Here is a 20,978-nt window from a genome sequence, read left to right as displayed (position 1 = left end):
ATGTGGTACCCAGTTATTTGTTTCTGTAAAAATTGACCTTCCATACTACCCAAAAATCCCCCTTCTGGGAATATACCCGGAGGAATTCAAATCATTCTACAAAAAAGAAATCTGTACATGTATGTTTATTGCGACACTATTCACAATAGTAAAAACATGGAACCAGCCGTGCTACCCTTTGAAAGTACATTGGATAAAAAAAAATGTGGTACGTATACAAGATGGAATATTATGCAACCATAAAGAAGGACAAAATTATGAACTTTGCAGCAACTTCTATAGATTTAGAAGGGAAGCTTTGGATTTTTCTGGTTGCAGGTTTCAAAGAGCTTGATTCACTATGGCAACATTGCCACACTCAAGAGAAATGTATGAACTCTATGTATAAAGAGAAATATTCTAACTACTCGTACCATCTCCAATACTGAATATGGGCTCTGTGGCTTTAGGTGTTTAAATATCCACCCTTGCTGATCTGAGTGTCATCTGCAGAACTGCAGCGTCAGAATCACTTGGGAACTTGTTAGAATGCAGAATTTCAGTTCCCCCACCAAACCCACTAAATCACAATCTGCCTGTTCACAAGATCCCCATGTGATTTTGATGTACATGGGATCATGAGAAGCACAACTTCATGTGTCCTTTCTTGGAGCATCTGAGTAGAGTCTTCCTCACAGAGGTACATTTCACTCTTCACAGCTGCATGATCTTTGGCAAGAGAGAGTGGCCAGGATTTGGACCAGAGTTTGCCCAACTTCCAAAACTCCATGTTTCTCATTGCCACTCACTAGTCTGATGCATCTCAACTCTTGAGCCTTTGTTGTCTCACGTCTGAAGTGAGGATAATCATACCTAACTCCTGGAATTCATGGTAAAATTCATGAGGTGTTATTCCCTAGACCAGTAATTACTTAGTAAATGGTGGCTATTGATGACAATAAAAATAAAGGTGACAACAAAGAAAAATTATAATATTATTGAAATAATAATGATAATTAGTAGTAGTAAAATAACTATATGCCTTAGAGGTGATTAGAAGACAGCTATCATAGGAAGTGAATCTGGGACAAGTGTTAAAGATAAAGGTAAGGAAAAAGAAGAATAACAAATGGAAGGGGCTGGGTATGGTGTCTCACACCTGTAATCCCAGCACTTTGAGAAGTTGAGGTGGGACGATTCCTGGAGGCCAAGATTTTGAGACCAGCCTGGACAACATAGAAAGCTCTCATCTCTGAAAATAAATTAGCAAGGTGTGGTAGTCAATGTCTGTAGTTCTAGCTGTTCAGGAGGCTGAGATAGGAGGATAGCCGGAACCCAAGAGTTCAAGACTGCTGTGAGCTATGATCATACAACTGCACTCTAGCCTGAGTAACAAAGCAAGACCCTGCCTCTAAAAGAAAAAAAAATTAAAAAGGAAAGGACAGTATGTCCCTACCATTACCATTCTAATCAGAGACTTCTACAAAATCTCCTGTCCTTTCACTTGTGTGACTTAGAAGAAAATGTTATAAACAAATATAGCCAGGCAAGTGACTCCTGGGAACAGGAAGTAAAGCAAACTGTGACCAAGAGACTGGTCAATTTGGATTGAAGTAGAGATTTCAAGATGTTGCCAATAGAGAATTTGCTGTCCTTACCTCAGCCTGATGCAAGCAGGGCTAATCCAGACATTGTCAAGGGGGTACATATGACAGCAAGGTGTATTAATCACAATTCTTGTACCAAGTGATGGAAATCCAGAGCAAAACAAGCTTAGCAAAGGGAGCTTTTATTAAAAGGATATTGACCAGTGACATGGTTTTATTAGGGCTTAACAGCCCCCTTTTAAGCAACCTCATTAGTTTGCCTGGGACTCTTCCCAGTTTTAGCACCAAAAGTCCCGGAACCCCAAAATTCCCTCAGTCCTAGGCAAACTGAAGTATTTGGTCACCCTAGATCAGCTTTGTAAACCGCTCTATTTAGTGAATGAAAAACTCTTAATTCTGCCAGGCTCGGTGGCTCAGCCTGTAATCCCGCGCCTTTGGGAGGCTGAGGTGAGTGGATTGCCTGAGCCCTCGGGTTCGAGACCCGCCTGGGCAGCAAGACCTCATCTCTACAGTAAATCAAAAAAATCAGCCGGGCATGGTAGCGCATGCCTGTAGCTCCGGCTACTCGGAAGGCTGAGGCGGAAGGATCGCTGGAGCCCAGCAGGTCGAGGCTGCGGTGGCCGGGAGCGGCCACTGCACTCCAGTCTGGGCGACAGAGTGAGACTCCAACTCAAAAAAAAACAAAAAACCTCTTAATTCTTTTAAATTATTTTTCTTTATAAAATTACTTCAAATCCTTCTATCAATGATGATAATGATGATGATGCTGAAGAAGGATACGTACAAACATACATATATAGATACATAAATAGATCTTTCTGTTTTTCTCTCTTTAAGATTATTTTCTTAAAGGTAGACAGAAAATGGTGGCTCATGCCTGTAATGCCAGCACTTTGGGATCAATTATTCCAAGGACTTTGAGACCAACCTAAGAAACACAGTAAGATCTCATCTCTACAAAAACATTTTTTCAAAAATTAGCCAAGCGTGGTGGCCCACGCCTTTAATCCCAACTACTCAGGAGACTGAGGCAGAAGGATCACTTAAGTCCTGGAGTCCAGGGCTGCAGTGAACCGTATCATATCACTGCGCTCCAGCCTGGGAAACAGAATGAGACCTTGACTCAAAAAAAAGAAGAAGGAGAAGGAGAAGGAGAAGAAGAAAAGATCACTTCCTTAAAGACAAGTCTGGCCATGAATCGAGAGACAAAAACAATGAGTTAGTTGAGGGAAAACAATAATATCAGATAAGTGCACGTATGCCATGTTTTTAATAGTTTCCTGTTAGCTGCAACCCTTACAGCTTTTAGGGACAAACACCAGAACCAACCTGAAAACCTTCTAGCATGTGCAGAACAAAAATGTCAGGCTAGAACAAATAAGCAATTCTGGTCTGGGAATGCAGTCTGGGATTTGCCCTTTCAAAGGACAGCAATCTAACAGCTTGTTAGCCTTTTTAAAGGCCAGAAACCAGGAAAATAGACCACTGAGTGTGGGTCACTCCAACAGAAAACAAGCCACGTTCCTATGGCTATTTGCAATGCAATAAGAAGTTTCAGTCTAGGAGTAAACCCAGTCACTCTTGGTCAGAGGCACTAGAAAGGAATTTCAAAATACTGTAACTCTACAATTGCTTGACCTGGGAGCAACTTTTCAGGATCACAGTCTAAAGAAATAAGCCAAGTTACCAAGAAAATAGATATATATACACAAATGTACAATTTGGAAGTATACAGAAATCTAAAACAAATTAAATTTTTAGCCACAACAGAATAAATTATGTAAATAATAGTATGCCCATATAATAGCTAACACAAAGTAATAATAACTAAGCAAGATAGTATACTCTGTGCCTTAAATGGCCTATCTCATTTAATCCTTACAATAACTCCTTTAGATAGACACTGTTTTCCAACCCATTGTATTCATTAGGAAATAAAGGCTTAAAGAGATTAAAGTTAATTGCCCAAAGTCACACAGCTCATGATTTGCCAAAGGAGAATGCAAATGAAGGTCTTATGGATTCCAGAGGCAGAATGTATCTGCTCCATAATACTTTTTTAAAAAAAAAATTAAATATAAATATGTAGTAAACTGAATATTTGTCATCCTTTTCAATAAGAATAACATCCATTGTAGTCAAAATTCTGCCTATATGTTAGTAGAATGTATTTGGACCCTGCAGACAATTATTTCTTTCATTAAACACAGTATTTGAGTAGTAACAATGACTAAAAGCTATATATCCTAATAGTAAATGTAGCTGAATTAATCTAAAATAGCTGTCTGTAATGATTAATTTCTAAATCTTATTTTTACAGTTTCTACTTCCTCTGACCTGCATTGAATTGTGCCTCTAGATTTTATTTTACTTTCCATTTATCCTCTGTTTAGAAGATATATTATCTTTGAATAAGAAGGCAAATGTTATTTGAGCAAAAGCTAGGGACACATTTTGTGCCCTTAATACAAATAATTTTAATCAATTTGACAGATAGAGTGCTATTACATCATTTCAGATACTAATGGGCATAATAATTCTTCAACTTGCTCATGAAAGAGAACTCTAAAACGAGACAACTGAGTGAAAAGAAAATGTCAAGTTATTGATAGCTTCTGTTGCAATTTTATGACCCATAGATGGAAGGTGGTCCCTTTGTGGAGCCATATGACTAGCCTGACCTTGTCTGAAGGGGTATTTGTTGCTTTTTTGCCAAGTAGCATCTTCTTCCACTTCCTCAGGTTACCCTACCTAGATTTGACTTGAGAATTTAATGCACAGAAACTGACTTATCCTCAAACCCAGGGTAGTCTTATGATAAAAAGTCAACATAATTAGAGCCTCACATCTTCTTGCCACAGATAATTTAGGATAGACACTTGCCACATGGCAGGCTACTCAGAGACAACAAGACCTCAATACCAAGACCTTTGCTAGAACATTAAGAAAGAAAAGATACTCCTTCTCAGAACTTGCTAAGTTTAAGAAATGTGAGTTTAGAGGTACTGCAATGCCTTGCCTCAAGGAATTTACTCTCTATATATTTTCCTCCATGGCATATTTCTAATAAGAGAAACCTTGGTCACAATAGAAGGAATATCTTATTAATTTAATAATCCAATTCAGTAACTATGAGAATTAAAATAAGGTTATACCCTGGAGAAAAAAAAATGACCCTTTAACCAATACAAATTATTGTTATCAATTTATCAGTAAATAATCAAGCTAAACAGAGATTTTCTTCTTCATTATTGCCTGTCATGTAAACACCCTAGTGAATTAACAAAGCAAGCATCAAAATTCATTTTTATCTTTCTCCCTAGCATCCACACTAGATTGTATTTATAGATCTGAAAACTCATTTTGCATAGAAGTTGTCAAGTGTTTGCAGTGAACTGCAAACTTAACTCAAAAGTGTTTAAAAAGAAAAAGCAGAACTGGGGAGGTAAGAGGACGTTAGAGGTCATTTAGCCCTTTGGGAAATTTTCTCAAGTTTCACGGATAGTGGATGTAAAGAAAATCTGCTTTTCTATATTGCCAACACAGTGTTCTTTCAACAGCATTACAAAATATTTTATTCTGTCGCTGGGGCAATAATCTTTAAATACAAAGATACCTCCTACATACAAAGCATACATTATGAGTGCATTTTAATTTTCTGTAAAACACACAATTTTTCATGTATCTAGATGCCTCCTTGAATTAGAACACGTTCCTTACAACATACATGTGCTTACAACACACATCCGTCTCTCTTTAGAGAACTATGACTTGTGCTTTGGATCTCAGCCCAAATTCTGCTTTTTTCTCTGACGCCTGCTACATACAGCATGTTCATCTGCTATATTATTTATGTTCTTATATAACAGCTATTTATGGATGGGTATGTTTTCCTGTTAGAACGTGAGATATGTATTTGTTTTAGAGATTTCCCTCTCTAGTTAGGCACCCCATAAGCACTATATGTTTGTTAGCTGTTAATAATTATATAATGAGGATTGCTATATGCTAGGAACTATTCTAAATAAGTACAGTCATCACATTTAATTTTATTATCAAAATGCTCATTTTATAGACAAGAAAACAAAAGCACATTTTGTAGAGATAATAAGAGACAGAACTAGAATTTAAACCCAAAACATCTGATTCTACTGTCCACGATTTTGCCACTATGATATAATGTCTGAAAGCATATTTTTGAGTGTATCACATGACAATCAATTTAAAATTATGAAATTTAATATAGATAGTGCAGATTATAAATCCAACGCAAATAGAATCTGACTTATGTATCTTCTGAGTATGATATTGTAAATCTCTTGTAAATCCTCTGACTATAATATTGAATGATATTTAGTTAGCATGGGCTGATACACACAAGATGGACAATCATTGTTAGATGAATGGATACATGGATAAATAAGTTAAATTAGCAAAAGCTGTATAAATTTTAAAGGAATGGTTAAAAGTCATTTGAAATCATGCTTGGAAACGTATTATGTTATCAAAATTTCAAATGTATTTGTGTTTGTAGTTGTTGTACATTATTTGTGTAAGAAAATGAAACTGCAAAGTGTGGGAAGGTTACAAAATAAGTCCTGAGGCTAATTTTTGCCTCATGTAGATTAGAAAGTTTCCTATTTCCTTGCACTTTAAATCTCATCGTCTTCATAAAAATATCTCATTGGTCTAGCATAAATTCATGCTGAAATGTTACATTAAAAATATGTCAACACAATATTAAGTGTTCATGTCATTTCTTCTAGATATCATTCAATGAGTTTTTTCTAGATATAATTTTCTGATAAAATGAAGCCGATTAAAAATAAATTAAAAGTAAACATGCCTAGATTGTTTTTTATTCTGATCTTGATTTGGAAGTAGAAAAATGAATGCCTCATTCTATTCAAGCCGATGATGGCCCTACTAGTGAAACTTTGACAATTTACATGTCACAATTGTGAGTTCTTGGTTCATTGACTTGCAGACATGGGGACCACCAACAGCTATTTGGATCAGAAAACATTTGTACTTGAGATATTGAGACTTTTGTGGTTTCGGCCAAGTAACTGATATCCATATGTCTGCAACCTTCTGGATAGAGATATTTTTCAGAAATTTCAAGTATTGATAAGAAGTTGCTATCTATGTTTGAAGTCAAAGCAAGAAATTTAAAGCTTTATATATAGTCTGATCCTAGGTTCACACATTCTAAATGTAAATATCTTTGGCAGGTCACTGGAGTTAGAAACTACCTGTTTTATAGCAAGTTTCACTTATCTGTGAGAATCAGACACTTAGTCAGTTTGACCCAAAGAAATTCGTTACCAGAAGTGTGCAAATGTATCAAATTATAGCAAATCAACTTGAATCCATACACCTCAGATGCTTTTCCCCAGAAATTATTTTATTTTCCCAACATACCTATTTTCACTGGTTCACTGACTTAAATGTAACATTATTTTGGTGGTGGTTGTTATTGTTGCTGACACTTCATTCCAAATGATGTATCTCAACATTACAATTTTAAAAGACAGTGGAAGTTATTAGCCAGATATCACAGATTTTAGAATCATAAGGAACTTTAACAGTTCTAATGTTCAGTCTCTGTGCTTTTATTTGGTTTTGCAAAGTCTAAATAATAACACCTTAAAAACAAGAGTAAGCATGTTCTTTAGAAGTGAAAGTTCAATCTCAAGCACACATAGCCCTCTCCTTTCTTCTATGAAATCTTAGAGTTAAATTATTATTCAGCATTAAGATGTACTGAATGAGCGTCCTCTCCCCAAAGCAATTGGAATGACAAATACCCTCCTCTCTACTGACCACTGACGACCTAGTAGCCTTGAGTTGAAGCAGTTCTTGTGTCCTAATTACTGCCAAGAGGAGGTCAATATCCACTCTGCTAAGATTCATAATGTGGTTTCTGGCAGACATTCTTCACAGTCCAAGCAGGCATTCTCAGTCATCCCACCCAGTCAATGAGTCAGTTTAGTGATAGGAGGGATCCAGTCTATTATGCTTGGAGGAAAAGGAAAGTGTTCATGCACTAGTGATAGAAGCCAGACTCACACAGTGGCTGTGCCTGCAAATGGTTAACAACCAGCTCTCCAGGAGGTTGTGGAGGATGGGAGAGGAAGAGAATATTTCATGAGGTTTATCAATTTCTGTGCTGTACATACTCCCACCATGGCCTATTTCAAGTTGTCACCATGATGCTAATTGTTCACAGAACTATTGGCTCTTGTGAGCCAGAGTGAGCTGACTCCAGCATACCCCCGAATATATACCAAATAATTCCACAGATGAATGAAAAATGACCAATGTGGTAAGGTGTTACAAAGAAAACAATGTTAATTCAAAGAATTACATAACAGGAATATTTTTCCTTGGTAGGGAAATCAATAGAGGAGTAGCAGATGTTGTTGTCTCACCCCACACACGCATGCACACACACACATACACACACACATACCATATCCCAGGGGCAATCACCATTTCGTTATATGCTAATCACATTCTACTGCAAACACCTGAGACTTTCCATCTGAGAGCTTTCTCTCAGCCTACGAGTGGAGAAGACAAGAAGTGCCAGAAAATTAGTTTCCTTGGGAGCAGCCCTCAGACAATGACAAATGGCAGTAAGGAGGATAAATATCCCAGTTTCATTGTCCTCATGTGGGACAACTCTGAAATATGTTTTACACCATCTCTCAGAGGGCCTCAGCAGGCTTGAGCCCCGTGTGCCCACAGAAGTAAGTAACCTGCTCATTAATTCTCCCTGTATATAGGATTCCTTCCCTTCTTGGTATGCTCTATAGCCCCCTCCCACAAGTTTTTCATAGAATCACATCCTAAGTAAACCACATGCATTCCAAATCCTTGTGTCTGAATCTCCTCTATGGACAGTAAGCCAAAAACATTAATCTTTTCTAGAGAAGCAGAGATAAATCTGAAGATTTACCTTCAAGTAGCAGAATAAGGAAGAAAGCATGTTCCAAGCAGAGGGAACAGTAAGAAAGGTATATACACACATATACCACTAAATATGTAACACGTGTTCCTAAGTGTCACCATGCTTTGCAAAATCGCACAATAGGGTTAAGGAAGGACAAAATGTTCAAAACAGTTATAAATGGCATTAAAACTGATAGGAACCCAGTAAAAATGATAGCATAGTTTCACCCATGTTAAATGACGATGAATACATAAACCATTTGTGGAGGTGGCTGTAAGAATGATTGTAGTTCACATGCTTATCATTTTGGTGGTGAAAATAGTTAAAATTTACTCTTTGCAACTTTTAAGAATACAACACATTTTCATTAACTATAGCCACCATGTTGCAAAATAGATTTCTTGAACTTATTCCTCCTAGATAAATAAAATTTTTCATACCTTCACCATTTCCCCCCAGCCCCTAGTAATTACAGTGCATACATAGTTCAAAAAGTATGTGTACATGACAACTATATATACAAAGGGGGACCTAAAAACTACTAGAATTATTTTTTGGAGGGAAGGTCCTTTGTAGTACAGGTGTCCCCCACTAGGTAAGTGTTCTCAGAACTCATCAGCATCGGTGTACCAGCTAGCACTGTTGTGAGAGGCTGAGTTCGACTTAAGTGATTTTTTTTTTTTTAAGATTCTTTCAACGCCTTTGCCCATTTCATGATGGGTGATTTATGAGCACACTTGCTCATACTACACTGAGTGCTCAGCAGCTTTTAACCAAAAACGGTCTGACCCCTGTGCTCTGCCCTTCCCATTCACCTTATCTTGTTCTGAGTGACTTTTTGCTTGTTTGTTTCCCTGAATGAAAAAAGTCCTCAAAGGGAAATATTTTGCCAATGTGAAAGAGGTGAAACAAAAAACGACAGTATCATTAAAAGGCATCAAAATTGACAAGTTCGAAAACAATTCTGAGCAATGAAAAAAGAGTCTTTATAGCTGTATTGCAACAAACAGAGAGAACTTTGAAAGTAACTGAAGTTTAAACATGTAAGACTAAACACCCAATTTTTTACAAATAAAATCTGGATTTGGAATATATGTATACACACACATATATTGTATTTGTCACTTTAAAATAAGTGCATAAGATGAAAATGCTTTTTTAAAAGAAATAAAAATAGATTGTAGTTTGTGAGTTATGAGAAGCAGTGGAAGGTTATCCAAATTTGAAATCTTTTTCAGACTTAAATCCTAGGGTATCATTTTTTTCTTTACCTTTGCAACATTTGTCCTTTGGAACATACACTTTTAATAGGTATCCATTTTGTCAAAATTGAAAATTCAACCCAGCGAATACCTTCTTCAGTTAAATTCTGGTATCAGCATTAGAAATTCCTTTTGTGGCTTTCCCATCTGCACTCACAGCTTTACCCAATAGCGGAAAGCTCTGGAAATTGTAGCAATGTTTGAAACTTTCAAACCAGCCACTACTACACTAAAAAGAGCCACTTTTGCTAGATTAGATGATTTCATTTAAGTCTTCATATACAGATAATACTTTCTCTTTGATTGTGAGAAAGGCTGTTGCTGAATTTTCCCCTCTCTTTGGTCTTCAATCCATATGCTTAACAATCTTTCCACTTCTTTTATCTCTTTAGGCCATGTTCTTATTGACTTCACAGTACTGGAAGTCACAGGCTTTTCTTTTATTTTCATAGCATTGTCTCTGATGGTCCACAATGTGGATTCCTTTAAGCCTGTTGCTCAGGAGATATCATATGTTCTTTCATTTCTTTCAATATGTAAAGCTTTCCTTTTGCATATATTGCTGGTGATTTGGACCCATGACACTTAAACATGGTTGGAATGTTAAATGAGAGTTTTGTTTAATTTCTTTGCTTTTTTTTGTTATAGAAAAGTTCATAAATGCAAAATAAGAGCAGAACACAACATTATAAGATAACATAAACAGCAAACCAAGGCAGCTGTTTCAGGGGTGCTGTGGTTTGAATGTGTCCCCCAAATATCATGCATTGGAAACTTAATCCCCAATGCAACAGTGGTGGAAGGTGGGCCTAATAACAAGTGATGAAGTTTGTAATTAAGAATGGATTAATGTCATTGTTAAGACAGTGGGTTAGTTATGGCAAGAGTGGAATCGTTATAAAAGAAAGTTTGGTTCCCTCTTGCTCTCTAGCACGTTCTCTTACCCTTCTGCCTTCTGACATAAGGTGGCATAGCATGAAGACCCTCACCAGATACAGGACCCTTAACATTTGGAGACCTCCCAGCCTCCAAAACTGTAAGAAATAAATTTTTGTTCATTATAAATTATCCTGTCTCAGGTGTTCTGCTATAGCAGCACAAAATGGAATAAGACAAGGGGGTGTGTGTGCATGCATGCACACATGCACACATTTTCTTGTATTCCATCATGACTCAGGTCCAAGTTTAGTGTATTTTTCTGAATTTAACTAATGTTTCTCAGAGATAAAATTGAACATTGGTAAACGCAAAATTCACGTCATGCTCAAATTGTTCCCAATACATCAATGATGTTGGAACAAATTCACATTTTCAAAATAGACATTCTAGCAGAACTGGCATGTGTGTACATGTAATATAAAATACAGTGCTGATTACAGATTAAAATGCTAATTACAGACCTGAGTAAATAAGATTTTAAAATAAAAACTATATGCCTCCTAATTTCTCTGCTAAAATAATTTTACCTCTTTCAATATATTTATGTTGGAGAAATGCTTCTTGCTTTAAATGAGTTCAGAGAAAGGGATACGCCTTTCATCTCTAACATTTTGGAATTATAAAGAGAGATTAGAGATATACACTAGAGGAAATCAGAATATTTTTTTTGTTGTTGTTATTTTGTTTTGTTTTTGTTTGGGGGGTTTTTGGGGGTTTTTTTTGAGTTGGAGTCTCACTCTGTCACCCAGACTGGAGTGCAGTGGCCGCTCCCGGCCATGGCAGCCTTGACTTGCTGGGCTCCAGCGATCCTTCCACCTCAGCCTTCCAAGTAGCTGGAACTACAGGTGCGCGCTACCACACCCAGCTAAGCTTTTGATTTATTGTAGAGATGAAGTCTCGTCAAGTTGCCCAGGCGGGTCTCGAACCTGCGGGCTCAGGCAATCCGCTCACCTCGGCCTTCCAAAGCGCTGGGATTACAGGCTGAGCCACCGAGCCCGGCCGGAAATCAGAATATTAATGTCGCTAGTAAAGTTGAACACCATTGAACCTATGACAACATGAGAACAGTACTGAATATCATCTTAGGGAAAGTTCCCTGAAAACAGAACATGGAGTAAGGGCTTATGTTCATTATTAATTTATAAATTAGTGATTTACTAAGGGACTTTTCTCAAGGAGGGACATGTAAGGAAGGAAAGGATGAAAGATGAGGATGGAGAAGAAACTAAACAAAGATGTGACTTGAAGTGAAGTCTAACTTCAACCTTAGCTAGGAGTTCTGGAGTTAAACTGCACTATGGAGGTTTTCTCGCCTTGATGCAAGGGACCTAAAGTTTTGAATATCCGCTATAATCAACCATTGGTCAAGGGAGCGGGGAGGCATAACTTCAGGAAAGGCTCTTCAATTATCCAAGAGCATTTATCTGAGAAAGCTGTGTGAGTCCTTCACAGCAGTACCTGTAGCAGGTGGTGGATAGTGCATCAAATATGTAAAAGCAACTCGAAAATATCTGAACAGTGCACTGACAGTGTCTGCTACAGAGGCACTGTTTTTTAGGCCATGTGTCAGAATCCAATATGTTATTTTATTCAGACTCCCCAATGACTTTTCATGATAGACCTTATTGTCACCATTTTATACATAAATTTGAGGTTCTTAGTGCTTAAGCAATGTGCTCACTGTCATACATTAGTGTGAGAGTCTAATACACAAGCTTCTTAACCCATAGCTCATTTCCTTTCTCCACAGTAATGTCATATTATATGTTTGTTTTGTTTTGAGTTTTTGTCTTTTGGCTAGATTGGTTTGGTTTTAACCATAGAAATCTTTCTTTAAATGAAAGCTTACACCAAAACCCACTTCGTGAAGCACAAACTGGAAGTAACTTCTCTCAGCTCTCTATCTCATCCTATAGATGGGGGCACAAATGAGGTACTATAACAAAACCACACTGTATTAGTCACCGATGTGAAACAATTCTTCCTGGGTCTCTGTATTTCACCCATTTTATGAGCAAAGGTGCTGAAAACTTTTATTCTGGACAATCTCTTCAAAGATATTTGCACAGCAAACAGTCTGGGAAAATAAAGATAAGGTCTCCTTTTGAAACAGAGGGTGGATTTGATCCCTGAGCAAAAAGCCTCTGGGACAAAATTTGGGCAGATTTGCTAGCATACTACCACCACCCCTTATAAGACTGGGTATTTTTCTAAGTTCATACTCTTCAGTTGTAAAACAGACCTACTGCATGTGTAACATCCACCCAGGCCCACCTCTGCCTCATTCTATGGTTTTCCGAGGACAAGAGCAGCCACTGTGAACATGACACCTGCTATGCCATGAGTAATATAGTCCTTTGCCTATGACCCAAGAGTCTGTGTTTTCTGCTCAGCATCTCTGAAACTGTAGCAAACTGACTTGTTAGCTTACATAGAGGGTACAATCTCAGATCTTTCACAGTCCCTGGCATACCCACCTTCTGTTCATGTAAGTCATACTGAAATAAAACTCATCAATCAGCACAGCCTAATGGTACACTTTCTGGATTTCACCACACAATTCAGTTAGGAAGTAGTGGTCATTTTCCTCTAGGATATTACAAACCAAACTGGCAGCTGAGAAAAACCTGAGGAAAAATCTAAGCCTTTGACTGTCAGAATCATATTCAGGCATGCCAACAGCTCATTGATGTGCCATGGATGTTTTCAAATGAAACAGTTTGGAACAAAGCTGGCAGGCAGAATGGCCCTCTCAAAAGCTGTGAAGGGCATCTGGCCATTTAGGCTACTTATTGAAAGCAGTACGAGTTTGGGCTTAACTTGATTGCCTGGTGTTTCTTCTCTGTGTGGGCTCCTTTTATAAAATCACTGCACAGTGTGGTTTTGAGAATTAGAAGAAACACAGATACCATAGGGTCTGTTACAATATCAAGACCAAGACGTCTACAGTAGAAACTAAAATACTCTCTAAAGCTAGGAAAAGTTTCGGTGAATGCAAAATATGTGGAACATGTATTATACTATATTAATATTCGTTATATTCAATATTTAAAGCATTGTATTAATTGGATTCATGTCCAATATTAGTATATATACTTATAGCTCTACACAAATACTGCCATTGCTTAATACTGAGGAATTTAAGAAGTCAGGAACATGATTGTCTTCCTTTTCAGTTTGTGAAGCATGTAGGAAATGAAAAGAATTTTCATTACAGTTTATATAAATAATTAAAACTTACAATATGCCTATTTCTGTGTTCAGCCTTTTACCTACATTCTCTATTTAGTTGTAAACACAACCAATGAGAAAGTTACTGTTGTCTCAAACAGTCTGCAAATAAAGAAACTGCATCTGAGAGATATCAACTACATAATCTAGCCATAGTCACATAGTTAATAAACAGCGTAGTTGGAATTCAAACTTCATTCTCTTCAATTCCAGAATTTAAGATTGTAAGCACTTCCTCACAGCGCTTGGCACAAATAGTACATGGTCAATCAACTGTAACTAAGATAATCAGTGACATTAATGCTAATAATACAAGCATGGACACATCTGTGGGCTAAAACTTGTGAAGGTTATTCATCTCTATAGCAGATGTCCCATCTTTAAAAGATAGAAGTAAATTTTATCATCTTTAAAGTTCCTTTCTAGTTCAACCTTCTGTGAATCTGTGTCTACATTTCTCTTCTACATCGACTGAGTCTTATAGGTCTTCAGTTCATTGGATCCCCTGTGCTTATTCCCTCCTCCTGCGGATGGTAGTTCACCCAAGCCCTCTTTGCTTCTGGGCAGGTCTCTGCTTTCATATACTTCATCTACTCTAGCCCCAAGTGATGAAAATCAAGTGTTCTTTTATATTTTTCCAGAGGGCTTTCTTTTTTATATACTTTGAAAAGAGATCTTTTGGAAAGACTTTGGTAGATATTGTGGAGTATTTTCGAGCAGATGAGGCATTGTCTTCAAGGAAAGGGTTGGCTTTGTTTATTTGGAGACCACTCTGACCCTGATCACAAGGGGTTACTGCTAAGTACACTACAGATGCTATTCCTAACACGTGGAGAGTCAGCATAGTGACCCAGAAACATGAGGGAGCCCCAGGGGAGTGGCTGTGAACAACTTTCTCTTTTGTGATTTTCATTTTTCATTATGTTTGACATTTTTGAAGCTGAGCTTTTTAAGAAATACCAGCTTTAAAAGAACAGACTGGGAATATATTTCAAGGAAATGTAGAGCAGTCACAAAAGAAAACAAGCGTGATAGAAAATGTGCCCATTTGAGATAGGAAATGGTGCATACGTAGTATCTTTTATTTTCTCGGTTAGCCACATGAAGTGTCAGTGCATTGTTCTTAGAACTTTCAGAAATAAACAAATAATCAAATCACATTTGCCTTTTGTTTGTTTTGAAACATCTGTGATGTTAGCTGTCAGCTTAGTGTTTGATGTTTCCAACTGCAGAATACATCTGTGCACAGTAGAGAAATTTCAAAGTACCTCTCACTTTAAGTATTGAGATGGAATCTATGCTCTCTGTATTACTAAAGCTGAAATATATTGCTCTGGTAATTGTGGTATTATTTCCATTCCTTCCTGAATATGGTTGTTTTACAACTTGGCAAAGAGGAAGATTGTTATCTACCTTTAAAAAAAAACCTATTCCAATCACAACAGTTTATTTTTATTGGGCGACTTTTAGAAATAATCAAAGGTTAAAACTACCTATCTAAGGCATAGAAAATATGGAGGTGACTACATTCACTCTGTTGTAAATCGATTTAATGACCATTTGTTATGACACTAATTGCTACCAGATCCCTGGTACTGTGGTAGGAGGTAGAGAGAAGAATAAGGAGAGAAGTTGTAATCTCTGCATTTAAGGCAAAGCTTCCCAACTGGTTTGCAGTAAGTGGGTTGCAGGTGTGCCATGAGATATCGATCACCCAGCCTTCACAGAGGCAGAAATTATCAGAGATTGTGAGGCTTCCTGGTGGGTCACCTTTGTTTTTACATATATATAAGTAGGCTTCTTTAGGGTTCCTGGGAACCTGGCCTTAACTGAGTGGTGTCTGACTGTTCTCTCCAGCCCACTAAGCTGGCAGATCCAGTGAGCATCACCTGGCATGACCCACCATGGCATGCTGTAGGTGGCCAAGGAGTTCCTCTACCACTTTAGCAACTATGTCAACATTCGAAGGCAAATGTGTTTCTCTTAGGTATCTAGAAGCTATGTATAAGGAACTGCTGAAGATCTGGGTCAAAGTGCCCAATTCTAGCGCAAGGTGTGGTGATGAGATGATGAGAAAAAGGTGAAAAAGCCAGGCAGGGGCTTTTGTGAAAAGTAGCTCCAGGAAGCAGAGAAACTGTCTTATCGTATTTCTGCTGTTTCTGTCCACTTAAAGTCTGTGTGTTTTGTTTGTTTGGTTGGGTTTGTTGTTGTTGTTGTTGTTTTTGTTTGTTTTTTTTGTAGCACATGTGCTAACCTCCAGATGACTGAATAACAGGGACATACTCTACAAATTATAGCAGTGTCACTGTTTTGAAATACTTGACATGGAAAAGTTTGATTAAATTCTAAACCCATTCCCATTATGATAACTTATTTCAACATTGCATTTAGCTGTGAAAAATAAGGAAAAGCAGTTTGATTCCTTAAATATAATGTCAAGTGCTATAAATTTTTGAATGATTGCAAAAAAAAGTTTGTATGTGTTATCACTTATGTGAACAAAGTTCCTCTCATAATGACAGCTTCCAAGAGTTTGAAGAAGTCAAGTAACCATTTGAAGGACAAATGAGATGTTAAAAAATGAAGAATTAGAGATTTCACTCCTGGAATAATGAAGTAGAAGTGTGTTTCCCCCCCCAATTTCTCCAAGAACAATGGATTGTCTCCCCAAAAATTCATATTTGGAACCCTGAGATGGTACCAGAAGTAGGGCCTTTGGGAGTTAATTAGAATTAGATGAGGTCATGATGGTAGATTAGTACCTTTATGAGAAGAGACATGAGCGAGCTTGGTTCTTTCTCAGCTCTATGCCATGTGAGAAAAAGCAAAAAGACATCCATCTGTAAATAAGGAATCAGACCTTCACCAGATACCAAATCTGCTGACACCTTGATCTCAGACTTCCCAGCCTTCAAAACTGTGAGAAATAAATTTCTGTTGTTTAAGACACTCACTCTATGATATTCTGTTATAGTAGCCTGGATTGACCGAGACAACTGAAAACCCTGGACAATATGTCTAAAACAAACAAAAGAAGACATTGAAATATGAAAAGAAGTAGGCAGATAAACTAAGGAACATGAGACTTAAGGAACCACATAGTAGTGAGTTCCCTGGCTTTTCTTTTTGGTTCATATATGACAGGTTTGAAACTGAAGGAGCTAGAAATCCAGAGATGCTAAAAGGTACAGACACAAAAAGCCGCAACAAAATCCTGCTCTGTCCAGCCAACAGACCAGGAAGGGACATCCAAGCAAGACAGTAATCACTGCACTTCAAACTCTCACTCATTAAAGGAAAAATTGCACTGAACAAAGTTACACAGTTATTCAATACTATTGCAATAAAAGAGTGAAGCTCAACTCAACTCCACTTAAAAAGCAGAAGGGTTCCTAAGTGCTGGGGTGAATTAGTGGAAAAGTACTGGAGGATGTTAAGGGAAGGCTGATCAGTGGCACGTGTGGAGCACATTGAATTATTCCTGAGTTTGCAAACGTTCTTCTTAGGAATTAGGTCATCTGCTTTTGCCAATTGATGCCCTTGGTAGTCGCATTCCTTCTACTTTTCCACAGAGACTGGGGAATCTGTGTTCTATCTGCCTCCAAGCTTACATTTCAGAGATGGTTTCCAGATCCTGCAGAAAGACATTCTTGAATTGTAAAACTGATAAAGGGATTTTAAAATATTTACATCTCAAAGAGGCAGAGAAAAGTATTACAAATTTTCTAAAGTAAGTGCTGTAAGGACCAGGAGGTCAGGGGTCTAGAGGCAGGAAAATGCCTGTCTAAAGTTTGGTCTAGTTGAGGAAAACATTAAGGCTGTCTTGGTTACACCGTGAAAGAAACTGTGGCCTGGTCATGCTCCCACCCACAAAAGCAAAGGCCATCTGGGAAGCCAAGACTTCCATCCTTGCAAAGCTATATAGTGGAGTCCCTACACCTCCACCAAGATGGTATCAAAGAAAGCCAGTAAGGAAACAGGATTCTTATTTCCATCCAGTGGTAATAAGGCAATCCTTAGTTTGGAGCTAAAAAAAGCTAGAAATCCAGGCATGTCAAATGGCACAAAAGTCTTAAATCAGTAACCCAAACTCCCACACCAAAAACCTAAAAATAGAAAGCAAAATAACCCCAAAGCAAGCAGAAGGAAAAACAATAAAGACAAGGACACAAATCAATTACATTGAAAAGATTAAAACAATAGAAAAACATCAATAAAACACAAAGCTGGTTCTTTGAAAAGATCAATCATATTTACAAAACTCTAGCAAGACTGGCAAAGAGAAAAGAAGAAAAGACATAAATTAACAATATCAGAAATAAAACAGGGAATATAACCACAGACTCTGCATACATCAAAAGGATAATATGGGAATACTACAACTCTACACATGAATCTGCCAACCTAGACAAAATGGACCACTCCCTAAATTTGTAATGTTAAAACTCTCAAAATAGAAATTCCCAGGTTTAAATAGCTTCACTGGAGAATTCTACCACACAAAGAAAAAAATAACACATCTATACAATTTTATATATAAAATGAAAGAATGAAAGAATAATAAATTCTTCCCAATTTATTTTATAAATCTAATATTACTCTGATGCAAAAACTTAAAAATGGCAGTACCAAACCAAGCAAAAAATCGTAGACCAATATACATTATGAATATGAATTTTAAAATCCTTGACAACATAGAATTAAGCAGGATATTTTAAAAATTATACACCATGTTCAAATGGGGTTAACTGCAGGGATGCATGGGTGATTTAAAATCTATCCATGTAATCCATTATGTTAAGAGGTTAAAGAAGAAAATTACATGATCACATCATTTAATGAATAAAAATAATTGGACAAAATTAAATATGTATCATAATAAAAGTTCTCAAATATATGAATCGAAGGAATTTCCTCAACTGGATAAAAAGCACCTACAAAAAAGCAACAGAGAGACAGTACCAGGGCAAGTGAGAGCCGGATGAGCACTGGGCGACTGTGCCTTGCAGAGGAAAAATAACTAAACATGGGCAAAGGAATCCTAAGAAGCCAAGAGGCAAAATGGCAACATATGCACTCTTTGTGCAAACTTGACAGGAGGAGTACAAGAAGAAGCACCCGGATACTTCAGTCAACTTCTTGGAGTTTTCTAAGAAGTGCTCAGAGAGGTGGAAGACAATGTGTGTTAAAGAGAAAGCAAAATTTGAAGATATGGCAAATGCAGACAAGGCCCATTATGAAAGAGAAATGAAAACCTATATACCTCCTAAAGGAGAAACAAAAAAAGTTCAAGGATACCAATGCACCCAAGAGATCTCTTTCATACTTTTTCTTGTTCTGTTCTGAGTATCGACCCCAAAACCAAAGAACATCCCAGCCTATCCATTGGTGATGTCTCAAGGAAGCTGGGAGAGATGTGGAATAACACTGCTGCAGAAGACAAGCAGCTTTATGAAAAGAATGCTGCAAAGTTGAAGGGAAAATACAAAAAGGATTTTACTTCATACCAAGCTAAAGGAAAGCCTGATTCAGCAAGAAGGAAGTCCCCAACTGAAAATAGTAAGAAAAAGAAGGAAGAGGAAGAAGAGGAAGATGAAGAGGATGAAGAAGAAGAGGAATTCGAAGAAGATGAAGAAGATGACGATGATGAATAAGTTGGTTATAGTACAGTTTTTTTGTTTTTGTCTACAAGGCATTTAACTCCCCTGAACACAACTCACTCCTTATAAGGAAAAAAAACTGAAATGTAAGGTTGTGTAAGATTTGTTATTAGTTTTATTTTTTATTATAAAGATGTGGGGTACAATTCTGGATTAGTTATACAAACATTGATTATGCAGGTACCCTTGTTGATGAGGTATGCTCCTCCCTCCCCTAGCAGTTTCCCTCAACTGCCAATCCCACCTTCATCCCTTGATAGTTTACACTACTGCCAATCACTTTCTTATAGTATTATAATAATTGTACAAGATCCGCTTATGAGTGAGAACATATGGTACCCTGTTCTTTGCTTCTGTGATAGATCACTGAGTATGATCAACTCTAAATCCATCCAAGTTGCTGCAAAGTTCATATGTTTGTCCTTCTTTATAGCTGCATAATATTCCATCGTGTATATGTACCACTTTTTTTTTAATCCAGTCCAGCTTCGATGGGCAACATGGTTGGTTCCATGTTTTTGCTACCGTGAATTGAGCTGCAACAAACATACGTGTGCAGGTAACTTTTTTGTAAAATGATTTGAGTTCCTCCAGGCATATTCCCAATAGGGAATTGCTGGGTCATATGCAAAGTCAATTCTAGTTCTTTCAGAAACCATCACACTGTCTTCCAAAGAGGTTGCACCAGTTTGCATTCCCACCAGCAATGCAGCATCCTCCCCAGCATCTGTTGTTGTTTGTTTTATTAATGATGGCCATTCTTACTGGGGTTAGGTGGTATCTCAAAGTTGTTTTGATTTGCATTTCTCTGATGATGAGTGAGGCTGAGCATTTTTTCTTGTGCCTGTTGGATGCCGGTATATCTTCTTCTCAGAAATGTCTATTCATGTCTTTTGTTCACTTTTTAATTGGACTGTTTGTTTTTTTTCCTTTAGGCGCGTTTGAATTCCTTATAGATCCTAGATGCTAAGCCTTTGTTAGATATACAGATGGCAAATATTTTTTCCCATTCTATGGGCTGTCTCCCTGCTCTCTTGATGGTTTCTTTGCTTTGTAGAAGCTTGTTAGTTTGATGAGGTCCCACTTGGCTATCTTATTTCTTAAGGTATGGGCATTTAGGGTTCTGAATAGGAATTGGTTGCCAGTTTCAATTTCCATAAGGGTGTCTCCTGCATTTTCTAAGATTCTTATAGTTTGGTGTTTTATGTTTAGGTTTTTGATCCCATAAAACAAAAAACCTAAACATAAAACACCAAACTATAAAAATTTTTTGTGTATGGTTATACACAATATATATAATACACAATATATATATATACACAATATATATAATTTTTGTGTA

The 20,978-nt window shown here is 37.3% G+C and overlaps 1 pseudogene; it reads left to right on the top strand.

The window, feature by feature from the left end:
* Nucleotides 1-19,630, top strand: part of LOC103265680 — a 111,674-nt pseudogene extending 92,044 nt beyond the window's left edge.
* The last annotated feature ends 1,348 nt before the right edge of the window (nt 19,631-20,978 follow it).

The sequence above is a fragment of the Carlito syrichta genome, unplaced genomic scaffold (genome assembly GCF_000164805.1).
Source record: "Carlito syrichta isolate Samal-C Ts95f unplaced genomic scaffold, Tarsius_syrichta-2.0.1 Scaffold306750, whole genome shotgun sequence".
In the NCBI taxonomy this organism is placed as follows: domain Eukaryota; kingdom Metazoa; phylum Chordata; class Mammalia; order Primates; family Tarsiidae; genus Carlito; species Carlito syrichta.
Note: the sequence above shows the minus strand (reverse complement) of the source record. Positions and strands in the feature narration are given on the sequence as shown.